The sequence below is a fragment of the Neoarius graeffei genome, chromosome 13 (assembly GCF_027579695.1).
Source record: "Neoarius graeffei isolate fNeoGra1 chromosome 13, fNeoGra1.pri, whole genome shotgun sequence".
Taxonomy (NCBI): domain Eukaryota; kingdom Metazoa; phylum Chordata; class Actinopteri; order Siluriformes; family Ariidae; genus Neoarius; species Neoarius graeffei.
This window is the reverse complement of record NC_083581.1, coordinates 18,253,352-18,268,502: the sequence shown is the minus strand read 5'-3', so window position 1 is coordinate 18,268,502 and position 15,151 is coordinate 18,253,352. Positions and strand designations below refer to the sequence as shown.

At 38.6% G+C, this 15,151-nt stretch overlaps 1 pseudogene; it reads left to right on the top strand.

The window, feature by feature from the left end:
* Window positions 1–15,151, top strand: part of LOC132895873 (dynein axonemal heavy chain 7-like) — a 594,076-nt pseudogene that overhangs the window by 372,600 nt on the left and 206,325 nt on the right.

Here is a 15,151-nt window from a genome sequence, read left to right as displayed (position 1 = left end):
ACACAGTCCCACCAGCATACATGTCAAGTTATATGGTTTCCACGTATTTTGTACGGGAAAATGCAATTTTTTGGCTAATATGCCGTACACTGATTTTCATACAGGAAAATTATGTTTTGTATCAGAGATTTTTTTTCCGTTACTCTGAGAAAATTTTCTTAGCATCCACCATTTATTTTTTCAAACACGCATGCCCAATGAAACGGAACTATTTTTGATTTATGTGGTTTTATAGTTGCATGTTGCTTTCTTGGTCATTTAAGTACATTGGCTCGGACTGCCTAGACTTCTGTGATGGCTGCAGAAGTTATGTTCTGCCAATTTCTCGTGCAACACAACATACTCCCGACTGTGGCAGACCATTTTTCGCAACTAGCAAAAAAAAAAAAGTTTCTCGATTCAAAGACTGCACAGGTAAGCATTTTTTAAAAAGTTTTTACTGTTTGCATGTAGGAAAGCTTCCTCCATTACCATGATAATTTAGGGAGGCGATACTGGGAGTCGCCCTTTATACACCAGCAACCGTAGTTACCCGGCGATTTCTGTTTTCGCTTCCCTAAACATTTTAATTGCTGATAGACATTATATGTAGACACAGATGACCAACACTTGTTACTACCATCAGTCATCAGTAAACTGGAAATGTATTGAATGAAGAGTAATGGTGGTAACGACCGTTGGTAACCTGTCTTTAAAATGTGTAGTTGGGGATGCAAGCAATTTAACACCATCTACATGTTTGCCGTGCTCTGATTTTCTTTTATTGACCAGGAAAATAATAGATGTATATTGGGGAAAGGTCTTCGATGTAAAAACTGCTCTAGGTGTTGCCAGTTTTCCAATGCGGAAACAACTTTTTACTGCTTTGCTGTGCCTCCCACATAGCAATGCAGATAGTGAGAGGGCTTTTTCATTGGTTAGGAAAATTCATACTGAGTACAGAAAAAATATGGCTGCAGACACATTAACTGCATATCTGCAAATTAAAATGAACTGTGATGAGGAGTGCAACTACTACCCAAGCAGTGATGTGATATAGCTATTGCCAAATCTGCAACAGCTTTGTACAACAAAGAACACTCCAAAAAAGGAATAAGATTTAAATTCTTGTTATAAATTACTGGGAAGATTTTCATTTTAACTTCATAATTTATTAATATTTTCACTTATCCTTGTTTACTTGATGTGATTCAGTCATCTTTAGTTGGATCTAACACTGCTTGTGGTGTCAACACTTTTTTCTCAAATGGAACTTTTATGAACCTTCATTTACTGTTTGACATTATATATAATTTCTTACATGTAACCTACTATTTTAATTAACATACCTACTTAGTACTGCTGTTATATTTCAAGTAATTTTCTTTGGTGGAATGTAATATTGTAGGTGAGGTCAACACTTGTCAAATAGAACTTTGTGTAATTTTTATGAACTATTTAATATTAATAAATTTTATTTGCAAAATTTACATTAATTCTGGTATTACTGATGCAATGTATATTAAATAAAGTTTATAGTTAAGTCATTCTCTTTAGTAGATAATTGTTTACTTGACTGTACATATAGTCCTTTTTTAATTCAGTTATTTTCTCTGGGATCTCAAATTTCTTTTTATTCAGTACATGCTTATTTGATCCCTTTAATTTGATGCAGTGTGATAAATATGCCTATTACAATAGGAGTGTATAATGTGGAATAAAACAATCGATGCTTTGGATTATATATTGGAATTTTTTCTCGTGTATAAGGGCTCATGGGTGTATGTAAGGGAAAAGTACAGATTTTGTAAGGGCATGGGTAACTAAAGGTTGACATGCACCAGGCGCACGAAGACAAATCCCACACCACCTGTACAGCCACTGCGACGCCACCGGGCAACATCACTTGGAACACCACGCCATGGATCCACAAAGCGAGCACAGAAGCATCGCCCACAGAGCGCTGGTATATCCCAAACCACCTGCACAGCCACTGCGATGCCACTGGGCAACATCGCTCGGAGCACCGCCACACAGAGCACTGGACAACTCTGATGTTAAAAAGACCAACAATCACTGCAGTCCATAGCGAGGCGCACAGGCATCACCAAGGCCTGAAGGGAACCGACGCCAAAACTGGGTCTGGAGCTACGCCACAACCAGCGGACAAAACACACACATTTATTTAAAAAAAAAAAGGAAAGCGCCAGTAAGAAGCGGCAGCCAAACACGCACGGCGTATTCTCAACCGGATCAACCAATTGGGGTTGTAAAACAATATTTTAGTTTGTTTTAAGAAGGGCAGGAAGTGTTTTGTTTGTTTTTTTTCTTCCCCCCCCACAAAAATATAACTTTAGTGTCATGGTGGTGCTTGGCTGCCTCACATTTTGATCCTGAGTTTGCGTTAATGCCTGTGTTTAGTTTCTGTGTCTTCATGAGTCATTTTCCTCCAAACTTCCAAAAACATGCAAGGGAATGGACTGGCTACTCCAAACTGCCCGAATGTGTTCGTGGACATGCATAGTGGCCTGCAACGGACTGGTGTTTCATCCGGAGTGTATTCCTATCGCACACTCAGCATTCCTAGGTTAGGCTCACCACCTTGACCAGGCTGAAGTAGATGCTGAAGATAAATGAAAGAACAAATAAATGAATGACGTGCACTTTATTGCATTATTGTTCTTTCTTATCCACTCCAAATAGTTTCTTCCTGCTTGTGCAGTCTGATCTGTCCAAGCAATTCTGCTGTTACACTGCAAGTGTAATACTGCACCCTCTCCCCAGGGGTCTCTCTTCACCAGGAAACCTGAAACAAACTCAAAGCGTGAGGTGAAACAACTGAGCAATACTCACGTTCACACCTCTGGGCAATGAAAATCTTGCTTATTTTCAGAACACACTCTGCCTGGAAGCAGCAAGTACACAAGATTTTTGCATGTCTGATCCTCCAGGGTGGTTCAGAAGTGGGCACAAAACCCAATCTGACTTTGTGATCATCTTCCCTGCCTGTGAGCCTTTTCCCTAAGAGGAGGGGGGGAATTGGCCAGACAGCTCTGTTTGCATTTGAATGAGTCCCTCAGTATTCACTGTTTTTAGCCCTGATGAATTAAAGCACTGCTTTAATTCCCACTTCAGCAGCCCTGTATGGCCTTTGAGTAAAATAGGTGTTATTGTGAGTTATAGTGCTTTTTGTCAGTTGTTTGAGCAGAAATAAATAGGGGTTTTACACACCATGAACTCAGCTTGGAATGTTGGAATGAGAGAGAGAGGGCATGGATGACTCAAAAACATCAGGATCTCAAAATGAGGAACACAAGCATGTACCTGTATAATAGACACAGTGGGCCTCATTTATCAAGCTGGATATGAACAGATTTATTCAGAAATCATTCATACAAGTGTTTACTCAATAAATTTGTTATTCATGAAAATTATGTAAATTTGGAAAATCTTTTATATTCTACTCATGCTTCTGATTGTGCGTAAATTTAAGCACAATAAAGCTAAAATGTAAATTGACATGATCTCCCAGATCATGTCAATCATGTCAAAGTTTGCATTCATTAGACTTTTATTATGCTTAAATTTACACACAATCAGGAGCACGAGTAGAATATAAAAGGTTTTCGAAATTTACAGAATTTGCGTCAAATAACATGATCTGCATTTTTTTGCACTTTTTATATAGAATGTACTGTCAAGTTTAAATTGCTTATGTATATTTCATTTAAAGCATTTGGCCAACACCCTTATCAACAGAAATTGATGCATTTGGAGTCTCTGTCAAAAGCACAGCCTCATGCTAGTTCACTAGGTCAGGGACTAAAACTTTGTTGTAAAAAAGTTGTTTTGTAAAAAGTTGTTCTATATTATTAGCATTGTTTAAATAATATAAAATATAACATAAGTAAGCCAACACAAACCAATAAATTAAGACAAATAAAACCAATCAATTATGACAAAAGAAATGGCGCCATAAAAACAGCAGATGGGCCGTTCTGTTTTCTGCAGCTATTGTGTGTGGGTGGGGGCCTTTTTCTCAGCTTTTTTTCAGGTTACTTAATCAAATTAGAAGTCTAATTTGTTTATGTAATTACCAATGATAACTTTTATGATTTTTTAAAAACAAGAGTTTATGTAGTTTATATAGTTATATTTATAACTATATAAGTTATAAATGTAACTACATTTCCTACTTTTTTTGTAGCCATTTTGAAAACTATGAAAGGATCTCATGCATTTACTGCTTTACTCTTTATTATTTAGTCAGATTGTTACAGGAGATGGGGGGAAGCAGCTGAATAAAACAAATGTCACACACTAATGAGGATATTCATAGCATGGTTTTATTTGAGTTATATTAAAGACAGTGTTTACAACAGAACTGTCACATGATGACATCTTAATGTCATACTCTTTGAAAAGTTGTAGCCTCCATAGTATCCTATACCACTACACACAATGCTGATTTGTCTTGCAGTGCTGCTGGAAAATGTGGGTGAGGAGCTGGACCCCATTCTGGGGCCTCTGCTGCTGAAGCAAACGTAAAGGCGGGAGTGTGTGTATCTGCCTGGGAGACTCCACCATAGAGTATGCCCCAGACTTCCACTTCTACATCACAACCAAGCTACGCAACCCACACTATCTGCCTGAGACTTCAGTCAAGGTGGGGGCACACACACATGCAGAGAGTGTTCTTTCTGTGCTTCCTCATCCCTCCTGTTCAAACACAGATAGCTCTGATTTAATCTTCTGATGAAAGGCCACCCTCTCCAAACTAGAATATAGCATTCGAGACAAAAGACTGCACGAGTGCTGAAAGTAATTTAAGATTAAAGTACCCCTCCCCCGCATATCTGTGCAGATTCTTTGGGTCGTTAACCTCTAAAGCCAATATTTCTATCTTATACATGTGTGTAGTACAGACGTGTCTGACAACAGCAGGACGATTATCAGGAACTGTTTTTTTTTTTTTTTTACTTATAAAAACACGTGATATGAAAATAATTAGTTTAATATAGCAGTGTGTTTATTCCTCCTACTGTATCTGCAGCAGTTTAATAATGCCATGTGATACTGTGATATGAGCCAAGTGAAAATTATGATTACAATATTTTTAAATTAAATAATGAACATGTCATACTTTTTATCAGACGGATTGATGCCTATTTTTTTCAGACTGAGGCCCAATCCCAATTCTAATTTCTACCCCTACCCCTCCCCCTTCCCCTCCGCCTTCCCCTTGGCCCTTCCCCTTGAAACTGAGCTACAAGGGATAGGGCTTGAAATTCAACCCTTACGTATTGGGATAGCCCTTCAACGATCGCATACGTCATCGCGTACCTCCGTCAGCATTTACGTTAGCAAAACGCAACCAAATGCGTCATTGGCTGCGACCAGCCGCTACAGTCAGAGCCAGAAATCTCTGCTGGCAGAGTGTGATTTGTTAACTAACACCACTGAATGGGAGATCTTTGGCGCTTCGTGCACCACATCCGACAGAATGAGGTGTCAGAACACTCATGTAAACAATAAAAGCGAGAATAACAGAACAAAACGTACGCAGTAAAGCAACCGAAAACAATACTCACTCCCAAAGCTTTTTAGCAGCAGCTTGGATTTCAGAAATCGCTGCTCATTCTCAGCTCGAAAGCGAATCAAGCGGCATGTTTCCTCTGGATAACAACTTAAAACACGTAAATAATGGAGAAAATACATTTATGACAATCTTTCGCCACGGGGACCGCCATCTTTATGAAATCCACATGAAATCTCGCTGAAATCCGCATGGCATTGTGGGAAATCACTCAAACCCCTTCGTTCGGAGTCTGCTCCAGGAAAATCTCCATTTGGAGGGGTACAGAAGCCCTCCCCCTTCCCCTACCCCTCCGCGTTAACTGGGATTGGGATACCCCTACCCCTTCACGTGAACGCGCAAAATGGAGGGGAAGGGCCAAGGGGTTGGTCCAAGGGGTGAAATGGGATTCGGCCTGAGTAGGAGCACATGTTTTTCCTTATCAATAGCAAAACGTGTAACCTGAAATGAGGACTGAGAAAACGAAGGGGTCATGGGTCATTTTATTTAGCTCTGATCATATTGCTGTTGTGTTTATGTTTAAGATGCTATGAAATTTAATCACCATCTTGAACATAGTGTAAGGATGACCGAACTGAGCATGTATCAGTGAGCATGGTCATGATAACTGAGCACAAGATGGCATGGGAAAGAATGCATGAGTGTCTCAGTGCTCACAGAACTGATGCTCTCTCATGCTTAGTGGCCTTCAATGCATGCTTACATCACATCATCACTCATACTTGTGAATACTTTTGTGTGCACACAATTCATGCCACTTTTAATGAACACAATCTGTGCATGAATATGTTTTATCAGGTTACTTGTATTGTTAGGAAGATGCTGTTCCTTCACAAAGTACAGTTGATCATGAAATACGTCCAGATCACATGAATTTCATGTTGTCTGTCTGTTGAGTAGCATAATGGTGTTCACTGGGCTCATGCCACATAGTATCACGTGGTATCGGATATCGGTATTGGAGCATTTTTATGAGTAAATGAGCATCAGACCAATATGTGCCCTTTGTTAGCATATTTAATGATGTGGAACGTTCATGACACAAATTAATTCCAGTTATCACTTATGGTACAGATGCTGTAAACAGTCATCAGCTTCCCTTTTCTTGCTTACTGAAGACTCCTGTAAATATAACACATTTTTAAATCTGTTTATTGTTACTTTTAGATTATTAGTGTATACAGGTTTAGGTTATCCTTTTTTCCCACCTCAAACCAGATTGAATCATGTCAAAACCTTGACAATAATTCAAGGTTGGTTTTGTTAACACATAATTGATGAAGCAGGTGAACACCAACAGAATATTAGACAGGTGGTCGTACTGTTTTGATCAGGATAAGTCAGGATAGATACCAAATTTTGTACACAGATTTCTCACATGAAAATTATAACATAAGCTCAGTATAGTAAAACGGTGACTGTGCAGATAGCAGAGAGAAGATAACTAGCAGAAATTGCTGTAGATAAACACAAATGGTGCAAGGCATTAGTTTTGGACATTTGTAATGAAGCCCAGTGGCGGCTGGTAGTCTTTCAAACAGGGGAGGCTGGTCGGTTACGATATTTCCAGATTTTAAAAGAAAAAACACATAAATTTTGCCCATACTCTTGCCTCTGATCTGGCTGATTGTTGGCAGGGTCACAAACTGTGAAATAACAGGTTCTTTTGGCCCATTAGCCTACTGTCCAATATACATGATGGTGGTGTTGGGGGGGGGGTATATTTTAACATTTTATATTTTAAAATTGTGGCATGTTGTTTAAAAATTGATCATTATTGAAAGCAGCTCTTTGTCAGGAACCTCAGCAGTAACAGCAGAGTGTTCTGGAATAGGCACAAGCACTGACCTTGGGGAGCCAAACATAGAGCTGGGTGCCACACATTTCATTCAATGACACTTTCCCTATATTTTACTTATTTTGACTGAGAAATGTTTTATTGACAATTTTGATAACCCTTCACTTTTAATCCAGGTCTGTAGTGTGAAATGTCCTTGGCTGTGTTTTTGTTTAAAAATGTTTTCCAAATTGTAGCTGTGTTTAATTCATATCCAGAGAAATATATATTCCAATATAATATACCCAGCATAAACATTTTAAATAGATTCTATATTTTTGGTCTATCCATGACATATTACTAAAGTAGCCTATTTACTGTTGTTGATGTGGGTCACTTGCTGTTAGCCAATTCACTTTCTCGTACCAGGAGAGCTGAAAGGAACGAGTATTATTCCCTACCTTTTTCACCAAGTCAGTTTGAGGCGTTGGTCTACCCTGCTCTTTAATTTTAATTTTTTCCTCGAAAGAAAGACTGGCAAATGGCTTCGCCAAAATTAAATCAGCAATGCTTGGCATCCGTGCGCAGCTTTCTTGCTAGCTGACTAGCCCCCTCAAGTTCAAGTTCAGTCACTCGAATAAACGAAATTTCTGGAACTAAGATAGCAAACTTGACAACACTATATTTACACTTTATTTACAATAAAAATATATACAAACTAAAAAAGCTGGTAGAAACCGTATGTAATGAATGAAATCGAAATGTAAGCTGATCTCTTACAATACACCACAGCACTTGCGAATCCGCATGGGACTGAACTGAAACTCACCGCTGCCTGTCTATATTTGAAACGAGCTGTCAATCAAAGAAAATATCCAGCCGCTTTCACCAATCACCAGTCTCCTCGCGGAAAGCTTTGCCATGTCCCTCCCATGTGAGGCTGGGAGTCCGTAGGCGGGCATTTTCGCAGTATTTGTCCAATAACCATCTTGCATTTTGAGATTGAAAAGCGCATAGCTCCCAAATGCCATTGAAGTCCACTGAGGCTGGGAGTCCATGAGACTCCGTGGGCGGGCGTTTTCACAGTATTTGTCCAATAACCGTCTTGCATTTTGATATTGAAAGCGCATAGCTCCCAAATGCCATTGAAGTCCACTGAGGCTGCACTGCATCGCGCTGTCACGAGGGGGAAAAACTCACGCACACATTAAAGTTATAATGGAATTATTTCGCACTGTAGTTGGGTTGAGCACATATATTTCTATGATTCTGGATCTGAAATAGCAATGTTATAAGGTCGGCTATAACATAAGCCGAGCGCAATTCATCCTACATGATGTTCGTCATTTTTAGAGGAGGCTGAGCCTCCCTCGTTGTCTTAGAGCAATCGCCCGTGATGAAGCCCCATGCAAGATCATGCTGATCCATTTCATATAAATGCTGCATGTTCATGTCTGAGGCAGCAACACACAGCTGCAGGGAACAGGTGTGTGTGTGTGTATGTGTGTGAGAGAGAGAGAGAGAGAGAGAGAGAGAGAGAGAGCATGCACCCCTAATGAAACAGCTTCTCTCCAGCAAACAGATGCAGAGATATTTCATGCAGCGAGCTGTCTCTATTTTCATCTGTCATGGCATGCACGTACGCAGCGGCTTTGCTTTCCTATGATGAATTAAATTTTTCTACATTGTAGAACAATACGGAAGACATCAAAACTTTGAAATAACATATGGAACATATATGGAATTATGTAGTCAACAAACAAGTGTTTAAAAAAACCCCAATGTTTCATATTTTAGATTTTTCAAAGTGGTCAGCATTTACCTTGATGATGCTTTGCACACGATTAGCATTATCTTAACCAGCTTCATGAGGTAGTCACATGGAATGATTTTCAATTAACAGGTGTGTCTCATCAAAAGTTAATTAGTGGATGAGTTTATTGCCTTCTTAATGTGTTTGAGATCAAACCGTAAAGAATAAATAATAAAAATACAGTAAATAGCCCGATTCCACAACTGTAGTAATCCATATTATGTCAAAAACTGCTCGACTAAGTAAAGAGAAATGACATCCATCATTACTTTAAGACATGAAGTGACTTTTAATTAATAAAAAAAGAAAATTTAATTAGGTGTGTCCAAATTTTTGACTGCTACTGTATATATTTAACATGCATGATATGGCCAGAAGTTTGTGGACACCTGACCATCACACCCATATACGGTTCTTCCCCAGACTGTTGCCACAAAGTCAAAAACACACAGTTGTCTTTGTATGCTGTAACATTACAATTTCCCTTTACTGGAACTCAGAGGCCCAAACCTGTTCCATCATCACAATATCCCTGTGCACAAAGCAAGAGCTCCATGAAGACATGGTATGTTAAGGTTGGAGTGAATAACTTGAGTGTCCTGCACAGAGCCCTGAACTCAACCCCACTGAACACCTTTGGGATGAACTGGAACTGCACCACAGACCTCCTCATCCAACATCAGCGCCTGATCTCACTAATGTTCTTGAGCTGAATGCTTTTATTGTATTATATATTTTATATAATACGATACAAATGTAACATACAAATCCAGTGCTTTTATTACACAGTACACTGTAACAGGCATAAGTATTGAAAGACTCCAACCATGAGCATGTAGTCTGATGAGGAATTGTTCTGTGTCTCTAATTTGTCCAAATTCACTTTGGATTCACTTTAGGTAACACTTCTGAACTTCATGATCACACTTGAGGGAATGCAAGACCAGCTGCTTGGTATACTGGTGGCTAGAGAGAGGCCAGACCTAGAAGAGGAGACTCAAGCCCTCATCCTTCAGGGAGCGGAAAACGAGGTATCCCTCGGGAGAACCTTTATTTCCCAATAGTGCTATTATTTCTGTAGAATGTGGTACCAGTTATTATGTGGAAGTTTCTATTAGCTTCTTTGAGAGTGATTGAGCTCACTTGAACTGTGAGCAGTTTAGGACAGTGGATGTAGATAATCTAGATGATCTGCTGCTTATTTTTAACTCAGAAAGTGAACACCAGTACTAAGAAATGAGATTCGTGAGGTGATTAGATGAATAGGATGCATTACTTTAGAGAAACCCCCCTCCCCCCCAATTTTGTCAAAGCAGGAACAATGTCTACTGAAGGTTTTAGATCTTAAGACCTAAAAGTCAAGTTGATTGGAATTGTGATCTTTTGTGACTTGCTGGTCTTACCTACTAAACATCCCTGATAATTCCTTCCACATGCTGTAGACAACTTCAGGAGATCGAAGACAAGATTCTGGAAGTACTCTCAGTGTCTGAAGGGAATATCCTAGAGGATGAGACAGCTGTCCAGATTCTCTCCTCCTCCAAAGTGCCTTAAGAGCTGTTTATTCTTTAGCGCATTTTTTTTCCCATCAAGCAAATGTAATCGAAAGCAAATTATGTGACATTTTGGGTTGGTTATTTTTATTATAAACAATATGTTGGAAGATACGCATATGTTCTTGCTTTCACATCTAGTTGATAGATAACAGATGGAAGTCTGCATGAGATTGGCAATCAGACTTAAACTAAGAAAAAAAAACTGTTTTAAATGAACTATCACTGGCACCTACAGTTATCAGACTGATGACACATAATACAGTTGGACAGTAGCTGTGTGAACCATTAACCATTTTTTAAGCTGCAAAGGATCATACATACAGTATACAGTAATTCTAGCTTGCATTGAAACAGGGTCTGAAAATTCTTAGTTTTTACCACCTCATTGTTTCTGCCCTGCGTTAATCAACACTTAATGTGTAAATAGCATCATAAGCTGATGCATCAAATCATCATGTACAATGGCACATGCAACAAAAAAGCACATTGCTTACCCTAATTTTTTAATTACCTTAATTATTATAGCCATTTTTAAAATGCTTGCTTTGGTGCAAGTTTCAAATAATTGCTTTAGAAAAACCAATGAAAATCTTTGTCGGGTAAAAAAGTTTCTATGCCCCAAGATTGATCCAGCATCACATTGACTAAGCTTTTTTGCCTTTTAGATGCCATCAGCTTCTTGTATTGCTACCCAATCAGAATGTTTAACATATTACACTGTCAATAGTTGATGGATTTGTTTCCTTAACCTTTAGTAACTTCGCTTAAATTTGAAAAATTGGAATGGATATAATGTATTGCGAAGCACAAAATAGGAGCAAATCTAAGTCGTCAATTATTTAACTAGTAACGTAATGGAATGTAGATTTGCTGCATTTTTAGAGCTGTATAAGAACTTTAGAAGAGCATAAAAAGATTGAGCTAAAGGGGATGTTGTCCACAATTTATCTAAATAATTAATCACCATGCATCAATAACAGTAACAATAAGTAGTGTATAAATAAAAAGTCAGCTCTATGATCATATTCATTATTTGTTCTTTCTTCCTTCCTATTTGTGTGTGCGCGCAGATTGCAGATCAGAGACCACTTCGACTACTCGTTGTATGTGTGCCGATCACTCTTTACAAAGGACAAGCTGCTTTTCTCCTTCTGCCTCTGCTTAAACATGAAAACCTCGTGAGTGTTGTATTTCCACAGCCATGCTGAATACCTGCAGTGTTCACAAAATGTTATTTGAGAAACCAAGCTGAGTTCAAAGTTAAAATGAACGGAGTGCAATGTAGATTTTGCTGCAGTTAATATTGCATGCACAATTGAAAAAAATATATAATTAACTGAATCCATTAAAAATCACATACTCTTCAGGGCTCAACATTAACTTTTTAATCCACTTGTCCAGTCGGACAAGCAGCAAGATTTTTCACTTGTCCTGACCATAACCTTTTTATTGCTATGTGTTTACCTGTTCACTGGAAGGAAAGTTTATCAAAAAGCAGTTATAGTTATGATAATCGTTATGCTATAATGATTTATATTTTTCAATAAAACTCAAACTTTAACTGTAACAATAAACAAAAACTATCCAATGTCCCATTATGGTGCATATGTTGTTATAACCCATTACCGGAGCTGCAGTTTTAAGAGTTAGACTCATCCAAATTCAAAGCTTCTGGAGGAAATAAAGTTAAATCTTGATTAATCCAGTAAAACTTGAAGTTTAAATTAATTTAAAGAAATGAAACCAAAAGAAAACAACTTGGACATGATAAGGGTGACAGAGTCACATTGTGAATGAAAACAAACCATAAGTGAGTTTGTCACTGTTGTAAAATTCACGCAAAATATTTTATGACATTTGTGATGGTTAATGTGGACCATACAAAAGAAAAATACAATGAATGTCCGAATGAAATGAAGATTCACCACATACAGTGGTGCTTGAAAGTTTGTGAACCCTTTAGAATTATCTATATTTCTGCATAAATATGACCTAAAACATCATCAGATTTTCACACAAGTCCTAAAAGTAAATAAAGAGAACCCAGTTAAACAAATGAGACAAAAATATTATACTTGGTCATTTATTTATTGAGGAAAATGATCCAATATTACATATCTGTGAGTGGCAAAAGTATGTGAACCTTTGCTTTCAGTATCTGGTGTGACCCCCTTGTGCAGCAATAACTGCAGCTAAACATTTGCGGTAACTGTTGATCAGTCCTGCACACCGGCTTGGAGAAATTTTAGCCCATTCCTCCATACAGAACAGCTTCAACTCTGGGATGTTGGTGGGTTTCCTCACATGAACTGCTCGCTTCAGGTCCTTCCACAACATTTCAATTGGATTAAGGTCAGGACTTTGACTTGGCCATTCCAGAACATTAACTTTATTCTTCTTTAACCATTCTTTGGTAGAATGACTTGTGTGCTTAGGGTCGTTGTCTTGCTGCATGACCCACCTTCTCTTGAGATTCAGTTCATGGACAGATGTCCTGACATTTTCCTTTCAAATTTGCTGGTATAATTCAGAATGCATTGTTCCATCAATGATGGCAAGCTGTCCTGGCCCAGATGCAGTAAAACAGGCCCAAACCATAATACTACCATCACCATGTTTCACAGATGGGATAAGGTGGTTCTGCTGGAATGCAGTGTTTTCCTTTCTCCAAACATAACGCTTATCATTTAAACCAAAAAGTTCTATTTTCATCTCATCTGTAGGTATCATGCCGCCATCTTGTGTCAGAACTACAATTCCCAGGCAACTTCCGTGTGACCTATGTCACATGTGGGCGGGATCATCTACGTCAGTCCGCCATGCACACATAAAACAATGGGACAACGCTTCCATCTTTGTCTCTCGCGTCCGGTTTTCAAGGAGTCTGGACGCATAAAGGGATGCTCTCCAACCCGAAAACACTTCTTTCTTGCAAGATTCACCATCCAGCGCGTTCTGTGCCTAACCACTGGCCAAGGTAAAAGTCCAGAATAGCGCAATCCTTAACTCAACCTGAGTTACAACCGGTGTCTTCGTATAAGAAGTGACGTCACGACTGCAGCCCAGGCAGTTAAAAGTTAAGAAGCGATTGAATCCTTTTTAACTCAAAAGCGCTGTGCATCTTATTCTGATCAGAGCCTTTTCCTCACGAACACTGAGGTTCGGACCAAGAATCCTCTGCTTTCCACGGGAACCACCCAAGTGCTCCGCTGGACCCGAAAGTTTTCTACGCCTCCATCACGAGCGGCTCACGTGCTCCCATGGCGAGGCCCGAAACTACACCGGCGAATAGTTCTTCATATCTTGCTAAAGGCAGGATTAAGTAAGATTTTGGCATTTTTGGCATAATTTTGGCATGATTTTGGCATAATTAAGATAGTCTTAGGAATTTGCTTTTATTGGAATAGTGTGAATTTAAACCCAGGTTTATCTGTTACACTGTTAGACACGCAGCGTGTTGATTTATTTTGGTTCTATGTTCTCTCAATTGTTTAATAGATAGGCTGCGCATGATCCTTCTCTCTCTCTTATTCTGACTAACACTAATTTCCTTATCATACATTTTGACCTTATCAAGGTTTCAGTGAGTTTGGTAATGTTATGAGTGTGGAATCTTTTTGTTACTGAGAAAACACGTGCTCAACAGGCCTGACCAGGCCTGATACACTTTAGACAGCTTCCCTTTGTCTTTAGCAACACGTGCTCAGTAGGCCTCACCAGGCCTAACAAACACACTTTAGCTAGGCCATAGGGCCTTTCACAAACACACACTAGCTACACGAGGCTAAACACATGGTCAAGTCCTTCACACACACACACACATACACAAGCACACATTAGCAACAGAGCTAATCCTTTGTTCTACTTAGATAACATTCCTTTGTTTTAGCTAGCAACAAGCTAGGCCATACACACACACCACACATGTATATACACCTCACTGCTTGTATATATTGATTTATTATTTTTATCTTTGTTATAATAAATTCATTTATTAAACAAACTGTGTTTTATTTGTGTGAACAATATATGAAGTCCCCAATCTCCCTCGAATTCAAAAGGGTGCATATAAAAGTTATGTAATGTGGTAAGTGATTGTAATAATTTGGAAATATACCATAATCTAGCTGTTTGGTAATTTATTATTAAGCACCAGGATTAATGGTGTGATTCACTAAATGATTCACTAAATGATTCATTGGTATGATTCACTAAATGATTCATTGAACGATTCATTGAACAATTCACTAAATGAGACTGATTCTATGGTATGATTCAATTCAAATGAGTCAAAGTAAACGATTCAATGGGACTGATTCATTTTAATTATTAACCTTCAAATTTAATGAGACTGATTTAATGAGATTGATCACTTAACTTCAATAATTAACTGATTGCACCCACACATCCGTCCACAAAACATTTTTCCA